Source organism: Meleagris gallopavo, chromosome 10, assembly GCF_000146605.3.
Source record: "Meleagris gallopavo isolate NT-WF06-2002-E0010 breed Aviagen turkey brand Nicholas breeding stock chromosome 10, Turkey_5.1, whole genome shotgun sequence".
Classification (NCBI taxonomy): Eukaryota; Metazoa; Chordata; class Aves; order Galliformes; family Phasianidae; genus Meleagris; species Meleagris gallopavo.
In genome coordinates, this window is record NC_015020.2 from 4,467,867 (window position 1) to 4,481,689 (window position 13,823).

Sequence of the window (13,823 nt, forward strand, 5' to 3'; positions counted from 1 at the left end):
ATACTGAATTCAGGCTATAGCACCTCGACCACTGAGCACAAATGCCATTGTGCATCTGCCACAGCTGTGCTAGGACAGAATCCTCCATTCAAAAGCATGACTGTATACTGGGGAGCATCGAGCTGTGTATTACCCTTGGAGAAACATAGGCTTGACAGAAGGGAAAGGCATAAAGACTCATTATGCTCTCAATAGATTGTGAGGAAAAGTAGGGCAATTGACTTTCAAACAGCAAATCTCAGAACCTGACCTTTTAGTATCAGTCAGACTTCTGTGGCTTAACAAACATCTTGCAGCAATCCGTGCAGAAGGAGTGGCTCCCCACTACCTGAACTGCACTTTGAAACTGTGGAGCATAGGCTGTTTCTGGTTTGTTCATGCAAATAACCTGGAGATATAAATCTAGTTCACTTCTTAGCTCTGATATCACTATCATCACCTTGCAGCAAGTCAAATGGTAAAACTGAGTCAAGAACTGAAATTGCCAAATCTTTTCAAGAAACCAGCAAAGAGCAAGATAAGACATCTTCAGTGGAAAAATGGCACTCACAATAACCTGATGCTGTACTGATGTCAAGACACTTGTATACTTCAGGGTCTGTTGCCTCAAGAAGCTGGCAGTGGTGAAAGGAATAACAAAAAAGGAAATCCAGAGGCTAATAGCCACAAGAAACAAGGACTCTGCTAATACCAAACCTTTCCCTGAAGATAAATCATGGACTCAAGCACAAACCTCCCACTCTGAAGAAATCTTTTGATTTGTATAAAGTAGGAGTGGGTGAACGTATTTTCTAGTATTATCCCCTATGTCTGCACACGATGAGCAGCAGGCAAAGGAAATGGGTAAGGTGGCAGTGTCTTTACCAGGGCTTGGCAGCAGAATGGAACAAACTGATGAACAACCCATTGAAAATCTTTATAGCTGGCTTGTGAAACTTCACACTGCTCCAACAGCTGTGTGAGAGGCAGGCTGTGCAGAAAAATGCCCACCCACACTTTATGCTGCTAGCAAGTCACATTTGTTGCAGTATTGATGGTGACAGACTGAACCAAGTTGCCAAGTAAGTTGAGTTCTGTTTTTTTTTTCTAATAATAAGTACTAAGTTCTGTTTGTGATGTTTCCCACATTAAGGATGTGGAGTGGTTATATTCATGTTTAATAATGCCATCTCAGCTGAATGTAACTGTGGAATGTCACAACAGTAAGCTCTCTTAGTCCTGCATAAACACATTTGTGTGCAGGAAAATTTAGAGAACTCTGCTTAAAATAAGAGGTTGAAAAAAAATAATCCATCTGGAGAAAGATTAAAGGTTGGAGTGAGGTACCCTCTCTCTCTCCCTCTTCTGGCATTTGAGCTCAAATAAACATTTGTCTGAGTCTGCAGATAACCTGAAATGGTGGCTGAGGAGCACAGACCTCTCTATCAAGTCACATCGGAGCAGGCAGTGCCTGAGGTGGCTGTGGTAGCACAGGAGATGTATGGGACAGGGGGATGCTGCTACTGCCCAGCAGAGCCCCGCCAGCCATCGTGTTGTCACCTACTCTAGGGAACCTACTTTAACAGAGGGGTTGAACTACATGATCTCCAGAGATCCCTTCCAGCCCCTACAATTATGTGACTCCTGCTCTTTCTTCACAGCCTTCTCCCTCTCCCCTTCCCCATCAGCAGGTGCTCAAGGCACTTCCCACAGCCAAAGAGTATGGGAAGGCCACCCATGGGGTTTGCTACCTTGCGCATCTCCCTGCCCACCCCACTCCTGGCACACCCCCAATGATAGGAAGCAGCTTGTCCTGCTGTGCTGTGTGGTTCATTAAAGCAGTCTTCACAAAAAGAAAGATGTTTGAGAGCAAACTTATTGCTCATGCAAGGTCATTCACTGCATCTTCTCTGGAGGCAGGAAATGTTCCTATCCTACTGGAGGAGAAGCAACAAATCTCCCGTGTGGTGACCGCACCTGCCTTCTAAACCTGAGACTAAAGCTCTCTTAGGAGCTTTATCCATCAGAATACACAACGCCTCTATAAAATACAGAGGGAAAAATGTGGGCAGACAGAAGACCCAGATTATCTATAATAATATAAATTATGTCATCTGTGACCTTTATAGCAGCAGCCTTGTTGTAGGCAGCATTAATGTACAGAAGCCGCACTAAGAAAATTTTGTTTCCCTTTCTGGTTTTTTTGTAGAACTAGATATAGATGATAGTTTTGAGCTGTAGATTGGATCACTATAAATATCTGGCATAACTTTAGCAAGATAGATTATGTCAAGAATGTAACGAATATTTTTTTTAGAATTTAAAAGAGGATGTGATGTTAAAATACTCTTTCCGAGTACAGAAGCTCTGTGGGATTTGCATGATCTCTTATCCACAAAGAGGTATGTTATGGGAACTATCTGGGTGCAGAACAGCTGAAGGCATGACTTTTTCAAACAGCATGGAAGTTGGGGATTTTGTTTTACCTTTCATTGGGCGCCTGTAGCTCACGTGATGATGTCAGGTGGAACTGCGTGTGTCCAAGAGGAGTGGACTATGGTCAGCCAGTGAGATGTGGTCCTTCTTCCTCCAGGGATTAACCCCAGATAACTCCCCGTGTGCTTTAAGTTCAGCCACGTGCAAAAGGTTTTAGGATCAGGATAGGAGTTTCTTTGTGAATATAAATTACATCGTTTGTTGTGCAGTACTGATTCTCTTAAGCTGACCAAAAAAAAAAAATTAAAGAAAAGAAAAAGCCCAATGAATACAGTGCAAGATTTTATGTAAAGAACAGGGTTCTATATATCAGTTGTATACATGTAAGGATCACATGATTAGTGAAAAAGTGGATGGCATGTTGAAACAATATATGACTGTGGTTATATTTTAATAGCAGAGTGAAAACTGAATGCATATACTTGCAAGCCTAACTGTCCATACAAATGAGCAAAGTCTTGTAGTAACAAGATGCTCAGAACTCATTTTAAGGCTATTATAGTAATTTAAAACAAGTTGGTTTTTAAAAATACAGTGATATATGCCTGTTATATGTATGTCTAATGATTTGCAGATTAGATTTTTAAAACTCAAATTCTCCCTCAAATTGTCTTGAATGAAAATCTAATCAAGTTAGCATTTTAGAATATATGACTATTGTAATGTCATTTTCTGAATATAATTATACTTTTGATATCACACTTTAGCTGTTACAAAGGCAGATAACCATGCAAGAGAAGCACTACAGGAGACTTGGAAGTTTGATTCTATGAGTACTTTTCTCTTTGTGTAACTTAGGTTTTTATATAGCATCAATTTGGTACTTACACTGGCATCTCCTCACTGCTTGACAGTGATACATAAAACATTTATCCCTGTTTAATGAAGGTATCACTTTTATGACACATTATTGGTATTTTATTCTGGCAGCAAGTTAGATACAATATTACTTATAAATAGTTAACCAATTATTTATTTGCAGATCTTTTTTAAAGTTTAAATAACTTCATATTGTCAAAATTGTTTATCTTCAGATTCTTTTGGTGGACCATTCCAATTTTACAATCTGGATACATTCCGGTTTTTTTGTATTTTATTATTATTTTTTTTAATATCACACAGAAGCTGTTGGAAGGTGTCATTCAACCCAGAACACCCAAACTCCTCATAGGAGGACATTCAAAGTTTTCTCTAGTTGATTCGGGTGGACTATCTAGGTGTGGAAGCATTTAATATTAATATGAAAACTATTTGTATTATGACTCTTAGGATGAAATTTAGTGAGCTTAGATTATCGAAGTGATGAGGTAGATTATCCTTTGTTGAGGGAAGATTTTAAAAGATAGTGGTGGTCTTCTTGGTTTTAACTTCAAGAGTTCACTAGAGCTCATTTATCTGAACTGAATACTTTACATTTAAATTAGGATTTTGTGAGGTAGAGATGGAAGGATTACTGTGTGAGAAATGAATGAGGGAAAGCATTGTAATCTGTGCAGAAGGAGGATAAGCGCTATAGCTCCTCTGACAAGAGATGGATTACAATGAAGCTGAAGTGGTAGAAGAAATTATTAGTAATGGTTTGCATTTAATTAATCTATTAATACAATAATATATGAGTAGTTTTGTGATGTGTAATTTACCAGAGAAAAGTGGTAGATGTATTGAAATGATGCTCTGCTTACAGTAGGCAAGTTGATAATAAATCTGGAGCTTCCATTTAAAATAAACAAAGAAACAAATATGCAGTGGTTCCAGCAGTGGAAAACGAGGGTGCTCCTACCTCTTTTGCAAGTTTAGCTGTGCTAGCAGAAAGTATTTAACAAGTAAACCTGTAACTAAAATACACTCAACAATGGTGAAAATGCACCTCTCTTTATGCCCAGTGACAACAGTGGTTATTTTACTGAATAGACTCAGAGCTTCACAGAATGGCTTTCAAAATCTAGGGTTCTTCCAGAGGGTGGAAGAGGTAGTGCTGGTCACCCACTCTGCCTGGTCTCCCATTCCCCTGATAGCACATATTTCATAGGCATGACTCATTAAACGGTATGTTTTTCTACAAACATCCATGATGCAAACATAGACTTCCACTCTGTAAGCCCTGCAGAGTGTTTTTGCACTTGGGCTGTGTGATAGCATCAGGTTACTCAAGGAACATTTTAACAGGTTTCTTGGGTTGTACAGGTACTTTGGATACAGTTTCACAGTTCTAGAAACAGGGCTAGGCTGATTCTGGTACCCAACACAACCAGAATTAGCAAAGTCTGCTAAATACAGCTCCACTCACTTGGCTGGGTCAGCAGCATCTCTGATGGACAGGCCAGTCAGTAGCCACCAATGCAGCTGTACAAGCAAGGATATGCCTTCTCACAGCTGCAAGGAAAGACTTTTTTTTTTCCTTCTAATAGTCTGGCTAGACTTCTAAAACTTCTTTGAAAGGATGGAGAAAATGGACAGCCATTAGGTACTGCTGGAGCTCAATCTCCTCAGTAAATTTACTACCAGAAGAGGATGGTCAAACCCAAAGAAACAGGTGATTTTGTGGTTGTTCTGAAAAGCTCAATTACCAGCAGCTGTAAGTACCTAGCAGTGGCATTTTTTCAGGTGATTGGGTAATTTACAGCATTGATATGGGAAGCACATAATCTGAAAATACAGATATAAACACTATAGTATATACATACACATGAAAATTTGAATGCTGGATTGATATATTTTTATTTCTCTACCAGTAGAAGTACAAAATGTTATTTGCACCAAGTTTTTCCAGTGCTAAGGCAACTGATACAGATTCACATTTCCTAAACACATTTGAATAGTTGTATTTTCTCAGCTGTCAGATATTTGCTAATAGCCATTCTGCTGACATCTTTGTTACCCTGCTGCTTAGCTGACAGAATTTCATCTGCATAAATGGGTGGAAAGTCCTTTCTTCACATGTCCAACAAACTGGAGACAAAGTGCCTGCCAATGTTTTAATTTCTTTTGCATGTACTGGTTAGAGAGTGAGAAGAATGCTTTCACTCCACAGTGTCATGAATATGGTAATGTATGGAAATCACAGAAAGCAGGTACTTAAGTTAAGCACATACTGTACTACAGGAATCCCTGATGAATTCAAGGCTCTTCTGTTTAGAGAAGATGTTGTTGTCTGTTAAGTGACAGACTGCCAGATGTTCATGAAGTAGCACAGTAGTTTGTATCGGTATCTTTTCTTCAACCCAGAAGGTAGCGTTTTCCTTATCATCTATGTCATCCTGGCTTTTGATTGTAAATGTCTAAGCTTGCTTCAAATATTAACTCCTTTTTGTTTTATTGATGAATATTTCATGACAGAAAGACTTCAATACATTTGTGGAATGTAAGTTTTTGCTGCTCTATAGTAAGCCCATAATCCTAAAATCTTTTCTTTCACTCAATATAAGCTTCTAAAAACCAGGTGTTTGAGGTAGAACATGAAGAATAATTCATTGGCAATACTGAACTAGTAGAGAAAACTTTGGCAGTGGTAGAGATATGATGAAAGAAGAAATAATTGTTATTTTTAATAATGATTTTATCAGTATGATCAAGCATGGTAGCACGTATCTCCTGGTGAGGTGAGAGCAGTACGTTTTCCTAGAACACACATTAACGTTGCGCTTAGCTTCAGAATTACCACAGGGCTGAGGGTTAGCTCACTCACTTTAAATAATCATGGCTTAAAGAGTGGACGGAATAGTTGAGTAACCAAATGTGGTGGTACACACACAGACTATGTGCAGTAATTACAGATTACTGAGACAACACTGTTTACAAAGCAAATAAAAGTTCCAAGGAAAAGAATCAACATAACTGAAAGGCAGAGTTCTTTTTTTGTTTTTTTTGTTGGCTTTTTTTTTTTCCTGCAGAAATATTCTGTTCTGCCTTTTATTTTGCAGACTGTTCTGCATCATTAAATTAAAGGCAGTGATGCCAATAATGACTCAGCTCTGAGCACAGAGCAGTGAGAGCGCTTTGATACAAGGGCCAAATTTTCTGCTGGCCCAAGATACTCTGACAGAGAGACATGTCCTGTCCTCTCTACAACACACTGCGTGCCTGTGTGCATGGGGAGGCCCCTGGTGGGATTCCCAGTGGAGTTTGCCAGTGTGGCTAGTATGCCACAGTGTGGCATCTCAGTGTGCCAGTATGTATGTGGGCTTGACGTGAAGTCTGCATGCATCTGGATGACTCCTTCATGCCATAGGTGAAGTCTGTGCCGTGCAGGAAAGCCCCATCCATTAGACTTGTCAGGCCAACACAGAACAGCATATAAGAGAATTTAGCTTTGTCGAAAAAAGTAAGAACATCTAAAAGAATAAGAACCAAAAGCTTCATTTTCTCCTTTACTGTACATTGTTAATTTTCATTAGTTGAACAGTTTATGTGATTATTGGGAAAAGCTTGTGCAAAATGTTTTCCCCATATATCCACGAATACAAATACATGTTATTCACATTTGCTGGGACAGAAGTCGGCTTTTCGCTTTATCTTTCCAGAAGAAGCTCAAGGTACTTGACATTGTGACAATAATAACATTGTGACAATGTTATTATTGCTGTTGTTTGGTACTGGGACTTTGTGTTTTGTAACTCTCTGGAAATGTTAGAGCTAAGTTTTGCTGTGTTCTCAGAGAGCAAGAAGGCAGATCTCACATCAGGAAACTTCAGCAAAGGTATTTGTGAAGTTGCAAGAGGCTGGAGGCAGGCCACTGGAAGGGGAATTGTTATGCACTATAAGGTGGAGTCAGGGCACATGTATGTAGCAGCACGTAATAAGGATTCTAGATTTATGCAGACATTTTGAGCATATTTGACTTTGGAAAAAAACAAATTTGAAGGATTCAGAAGCAACTTGAATAATCATTAAAAGTGAAACTGCTTTCTCTGAAAAACTATATACATCAAATATAGAAAGTTTTCCATATGAACAAATGGAGGTCACGCCTTACTAAAACCTTTGTACTGAGGACTTATAAAATGACCCGTACAAACCTGATTTAAATTCTCATAGCTTCTGGGTGAGGGCAGCTGCCTACCTTGCTTAAATGTTAATGTTTCCCTTATCTGATTGCCTTTCTGTACCATGCTCCCTGTTTCAGGGATCCTGCTTCACCTATTACCCCCTTCAAAGCTATTCATTCTTGTCTGCAGTTTTCATAATACTCACTGTGTCTGAGGCAGTCCTTGACTGAGAAACCTCCCAGGAGTTTTCCATCTTAGCTTTTACCCACTCAGCTGCTTATTTCCCCAGTTTTTCAAGGCCAGGGAGATGTATACCTGTCAACCCCAGCTTCATTAACCACCCATTTGCATAACTACATAATCTGTGGGCCTTTGTTTGCTGCATCACTATTGCAGTGAGCATAGAGTATCTTGGTACATCAGTTTGAACTTTTAACAATTTGGCTTGTCAGACAGTATTCAGTCTTCATTCTTTTTCTCACCTATTTTCCCTATATGCAAGCAGAAACATCTACACTTGAAAAACGTAGTATGTTATATAAGACAATTTGGCTTCCATTCTACTTGCAGATCAAGTACATCACAGCATCTCTTAAAACTGTTTACAAATTAGAAGTGCACAAGAGGAATTTAGAGAATGAATGCATGCACCTCTTCATACCTCAGATATACCTCATACATTCAACATGAGCGTAATGCTATAATGGGACGGAAAGTACCATGATAATAGCAGGGTGGCAAAGTCTTTGGATACAGCAAATGAGAATGAGCCCAAATTCAGCAGCTGTGGGCACAGAAATGAAGGAAAAGAGCTACTTACCTTCAGAAGGCCATGGGTACAGAGGGATCTCCAGCAAAATGCCCTTGCCTCCACTGCCAACTCTTAAATGTGGTCTGGGAAAGGATGAATCCTGACTCCACTCCTTCCAGTCACTCACCTGAGCTCCCCTGGGTTGGCCCTGCCTTCCACCAAGTGCTCAATCACTGCTTCAGGCTGTGACTTTGCATTTCTGCTACGAGAAATTCTTTAACTGTGAGGAAAATAGTATTTTTAAATCCTGTTGTCTCATGGCTAAAAGATATTGCTATCCAAAATCCCCATGTGACAGTGATCATAAGATTTGCTTCTACAAATTCTTTATTTACCTTGTGATCACTTCTCCCTGAAAATCCCTTTAATGAAAATTACTAATTTCCAGTGTCCTTTTCAGTGCCTCATCTCATTAGCATGTATGAGCAAGAACTGCTGGAGTACTGTAGGAGACTGTTGCTCACTGTTTAGGATGATGAATCCCTGTGCAAGCCAAAATCTGGGTTCTCTAACAGCAGGTATCATCCAGCCCCTTAGCAGAAGACATCTCCTGTGTAAAGAAATGACGACTACAGCATGGGGACATAGCTGGACTTTTCCAGAATAAGGAGAATATCAATTTTAAAGTTAGATATAAAGGCTTGGTTGTCTGAAGCATATTGCACTGTTCACTAGCCTGTTCCACCTCCAATTCAGTTACACTACTTGCTGGTGCACTCATAAAAATTGCAGCTATCTGAAGTGAAAAATACTCTCTAGTTTTTATCATTAGGAAACAAGCACTTTTTTTAGTTCATAATATGCTCAATTACCTTTAGATTGATCCGTGAATAAATTATAATCAAAACAGACTTATTCACCTTAAAGCTCTCCTGGCTTAAGGTTTCATTGTTGATTCATTATGTTGTCAGTTCTCTATTGGCAGAGTAATGCTTTTTTATATCTGGATAGAGACAGTTTTAGTGGAAGATACTGTTATCTCTAAATGAGTAGGATTTAGCTTTTCTGGTGAGAACAAATTCATCAATGATGAATCCCTGGAGAAACTACTGAAACAAAAATCACAATGTTGCTGAAGATTTATACAGTTCATTAGTTAAAAAGCAGCTTTTGGAAGTCTTTAGCAGGGAGGGTTGGATTTTTTCTTTCTTTCTGTAAAATATTTCAGCATAATATTTCAAGCTTCCAGATTTGTGATAATGCAGTTATAAACAATGAAACAAAACCACTTAATATATTTATTTTGGCTCCATTATTGATGTTATCCTCTCCAATAGAAACACATTAAATTATGGCTATATAGAGACAGATGGATAGGAATAATGCAGCTATAGACATCATTGATACAGATATATAAGCAGACAAGAATTATCTAATTACTCTGCTTGTTGCAATCTTCTAAACACTTGCTGTGATCCACATATTCACAGTGTTTTTTTCTAGGCAGATGTTGATGTCACAAAGATACCAGTGTACAAAGAATTTAGTGATGTGGAGATATGTGGAAAATAAATAAATTTCAAGACATAGAGCAGAAGGAATTAAAAAACAAGCAGGGATTTAAAATCACGAGCACTTTGCTTGTGCTTTCACTGGGAGCTGTGCCATTAAATCCCCCATGTGCTTTGGAAGATATCCCCTACAATGATTAGAGGTGATTTAAAATTTCTTAAATACCTAGCTCTTTAGCAGTTGTTTCAACGTCTTCACTTCTGCCACATCTGGTAACTCTGTTAAATACTGCTTCCCATTTCATGTGGTCTTTGTCTCAAACCGGTTGAAACTACAGGTCTGAACAAGAAGTCTCATCAGCTTTCTCTATATCTGTGCATTACTCATAAGGCAAGCCTTCAGTAAGTCCTTCCCAAACTCCTGAGGCTACATTTTCATGTATTATTTATTGTTATAGAAAACATTACTGCTTTTCAGTGTTGTTTGATGAAATCTGGCTTGGCTGCTTGTGAACCAATGGACTCCAAGCACAAAATGACCAGATCATTTGTATGGATGCACAGTCATGTTCTGTTAATACAGTAGAAGCTCATTGTGCATGCCCAAGATTGGATGAGGATCTAGACGTTCCATTATTTTACATTCCATTTAATCAATTTCTTGATAGAAATAGAGCAGCGCACAGCAAAAATTCAGTTTGGATGTTGGTATTCTAAATAAATCATCATTTCACTTAGTTTGAAAAGACACAGTTTTTATATAGTTTAATTCAACACGCATGTCATCACAAAACATCTGAAGTAATGTGGTTATGGTACTGATGATGTTGGATGCTTTTTCAAAATGTCTGTGGTATGTAGATTGCTCCAAAAGTAATACCTCCTCCATATTTCCATGGAAACTACAGCAGCTACAAAGACCACAAAGATTACAATATTTCACAGAACAAATTCTTGGCTACAAAATGCTATTTTTCAGCATAGTCACCACCATTAGCTGTACACTTTATCACCAATGAACAAAAGCCTGCATGCAATATAATATAAATAAATATAGCAGCCAGAGATGATGATTTGTCTAGATTCTAGGAAATCCAAAAGGATCACACCTTTGTGATATTCCAACTTTGCCACCATTGTTTCCAAGACCCTGAAGCCAATATTCAGTTCAGTACAGAATTCCCTGGTCATAATCCACTGATTCACACACTTGAGCTGATTGAGACACTCTTCATCTTGTGATGTGACAGCTTTGCAAGGTCATCCAGAACATGGTTTGTCTTTTCCATTGCTGTGACTACTGCTGAAATGCACCACCCATCATCTCACTGTGCTCACATCCTCTTCTTGGTTTCCATAAACATTCTGCAAGCGTCAGTGAATGTCAATGGACAGGAAGCAATCCAGTAATACACCTTTGCTTCATACGCACTTGACAGGTGCCATTCTGCCAGACTGCCCCTCTGCTGCCATCTGTCACACAGCAGCAAACTGAAATGGAATACTGATGGGAACATTCAACCTCAATTGTCATACCACCCGCATCCACCTCGGACATTGTGGGTCAACATAATCAAATAGGGAGGCATTACTTTCAGAGCAACCCTTGTGCGTTCCAACTAGTGGCTGTGTCAGATATAAAAATCTGCTTCTTAGAAAAAGAAAGAATTGCCTCTGTCAAAAAACAAATAGATTGTTTTTCTGTACTTATCCTCAAATCACCTATTTTATTTCAATAAGTTCAACATTTGTGTCTGTAGGAAGTAAGAGATTGCGTATACATTAAGAGAATAGAAAAATAAAGGCTTTATTCTACAGAGATTTGGCCATACTTCCCAAAGTTGATTTTCAATCAGTCATGCTATGAACAACTGTCTTTTATTCTTTACTACTTTAGTGAAAATTTCAGCAAAATTAGCTTTGCTACCTATTCTGCAGTTCAATTCCTGGCTAGGCAGGAAAGAGTCCAAATATGCTTTGTCATCAGGTTTGCTTACTTCTCAAGCCCGCATTCGCTGGCATCAGTGCATACATCATGGAGACAAAATAGTGGCACAGTTACTGCTTGATTGTAGCCAAAATATGTCTCTAATTGATGCAACCTAGCAGGTATACATGAATGTTTTCTACCAAAGTTTGTATTTTTTTAGATTTCTTTTAAAAGTCTTAGGTATAAAAAATAAACACTGTGTACTTAGTTCCTTTGATATATAAGGCCACTCTGTTACTGCTGTTTGCAGTAATATTTAGAAGCTTAATTTAAGCTATCCTAGACCTTTTTATTTCCAAGAACATGAATCACAAATGTATAGCAACTGCACAGAAAAGAAGGATTTGTTGATATCTTTAAGGGAACCCTTGAACATGACATATAGGAACAAAGTTCCCATTGAACAGATGAAAAAAGTGCTTTGTATCATTGAGCAAATTCAGATAATTATAGTCAGATTTTGGACAGATGGTGTCTGGGATCTGCAGCATCACCTCAGTTCTGGTCTTGCATTTACCTAGGTTGAGAGATTGTCCCAGCATACGGCATTCCCAGCCTGCAGCAGGTGTCCTTTGGAGATCACCATGAGACTGCAAGTTCTGGTCTGAAGATAAAAATCTGTTGCAGCCACAGACCAAGTCTGGGAAGCAGGGAACATTTCAAGGACCTCACTTCTGGTCTGTGTGCCAAAAACCTAGCAGCCAGGAAAGCTCTTATTTGTCATAACAAGAAGCCTGAGGTCCCGTGGTTGGATATCCTGACTGACAGCTCATTGAGGAATTTTTCTCTCATGGAGCAGTGTATCCTCTTCTGGATTTACTTCATTTAAAAAAATAATAATTTCTAAATTTTTAAATAATTCTCTTTTTAAAATTCACATTGAAATTCCCTCTTTAAAAATTGATAACCACAGCAGTACTGTAACTTGTTTGATATGCTCTTTGAGGTTGTACTATTAGTGTGAATTAATGCTAGCAACTACTGAGGCTATGTATCCCCTGTTACTACCTGCTAGTTTCTGCAGTACTGCAGTAGCTTCTGAACAGGCCCTACTCAGATGGATAAAATACTTTTTGCAGTCTGAAGAACTAGTTTCAGGGCAGGAAGGGCACAATCTGTTGCATCAAGCAAAAAATCTGTATTTTCTACCATTATTTATCCACCTGAATCAAATCTGTCACTGTGGCCCGCTAGATTTCTTCACATATCTGCTGTGCCAAGAAAGGGACTTTTTCTTTCAGGAATGTGGGAGTTTGGCAGGTTTATGAAATCTGAACAAGCACTTCCATGTACCTGGGTCATATGTGAGTTTTGCAATTTAGTGAAATTTTCCTCTAGGATCTGCTTGATTGAGCTCAAGGACTAAATGTCACAGAAAAGACTACAAGTGTTTATGGAGATAAATGATGAGATTAGAATGTGTTTCTGTTTATTTGTTCAGTCTTACTTTGGTTAGCCAGTTTGTGAGCCTTACTTTGACAGGGCAAGACAACCTTCTGCTATCGGAACTTGAAATACAGGTTTGTATGCTTTTAAAATAAACAGGTATCTCTAAATAGCTACACAAGTAGTCTCAAACACAGCTAGAGCCCTTCTAAGTAAACTGATAGTCTTGTGATACCTTTCCACTTTCTATAGAAATGAAGTTATACATTTGAATTATTTAACGTGGTACATTTATATATATAAGAAAGTATGCAGTAGGGAAATAGAAGTCTGTTGGATACTGACATGCAATTCAGCTATTTTTCTGCTGCACCATATTAATATTTTAATTTTCAATATTGACTTTCAAGTCAGAGCCTGAAGTTCATGGTTGATTTTTATTCACTTCTCACTCTGGTACAGTCCCACTGATTTTTATTTCAATCTCCTGAGTCAGAAGCAAGTCTCACTCAGCACTCATTTTATTATGCCCTCTTATTGAGTATATTAATAATGTTTCCTGATATTTTTTTTTTCAGAAACTACCCAGTTTTGGGCCTTACCTGGAACAACGCAAAAAAATTATAGCTGAGAACAAGATGAAATTGAAGGAACAAGGCACAGCTGCTGTGCTTCCTGAAAAAAAGCATTTCATTCCAAAGAAGCCCATTCCGGCAATCAAGGTA

At 38.5% G+C, this 13,823-nt stretch overlaps 1 long non-coding RNA gene across 1 annotated transcript; it reads left to right on the plus strand.

Moving 5' to 3' along the window:
- The first annotated feature begins 637 nt into the window (after positions 1–637).
- Positions 638–13,823, plus strand: LOC109369203. Its single transcript, XR_004160726.1, has 2 exons — positions 638–2,381; positions 13,677–13,823. It is a non-coding gene; the product is annotated as an uncharacterized LOC109369203 (long non-coding RNA).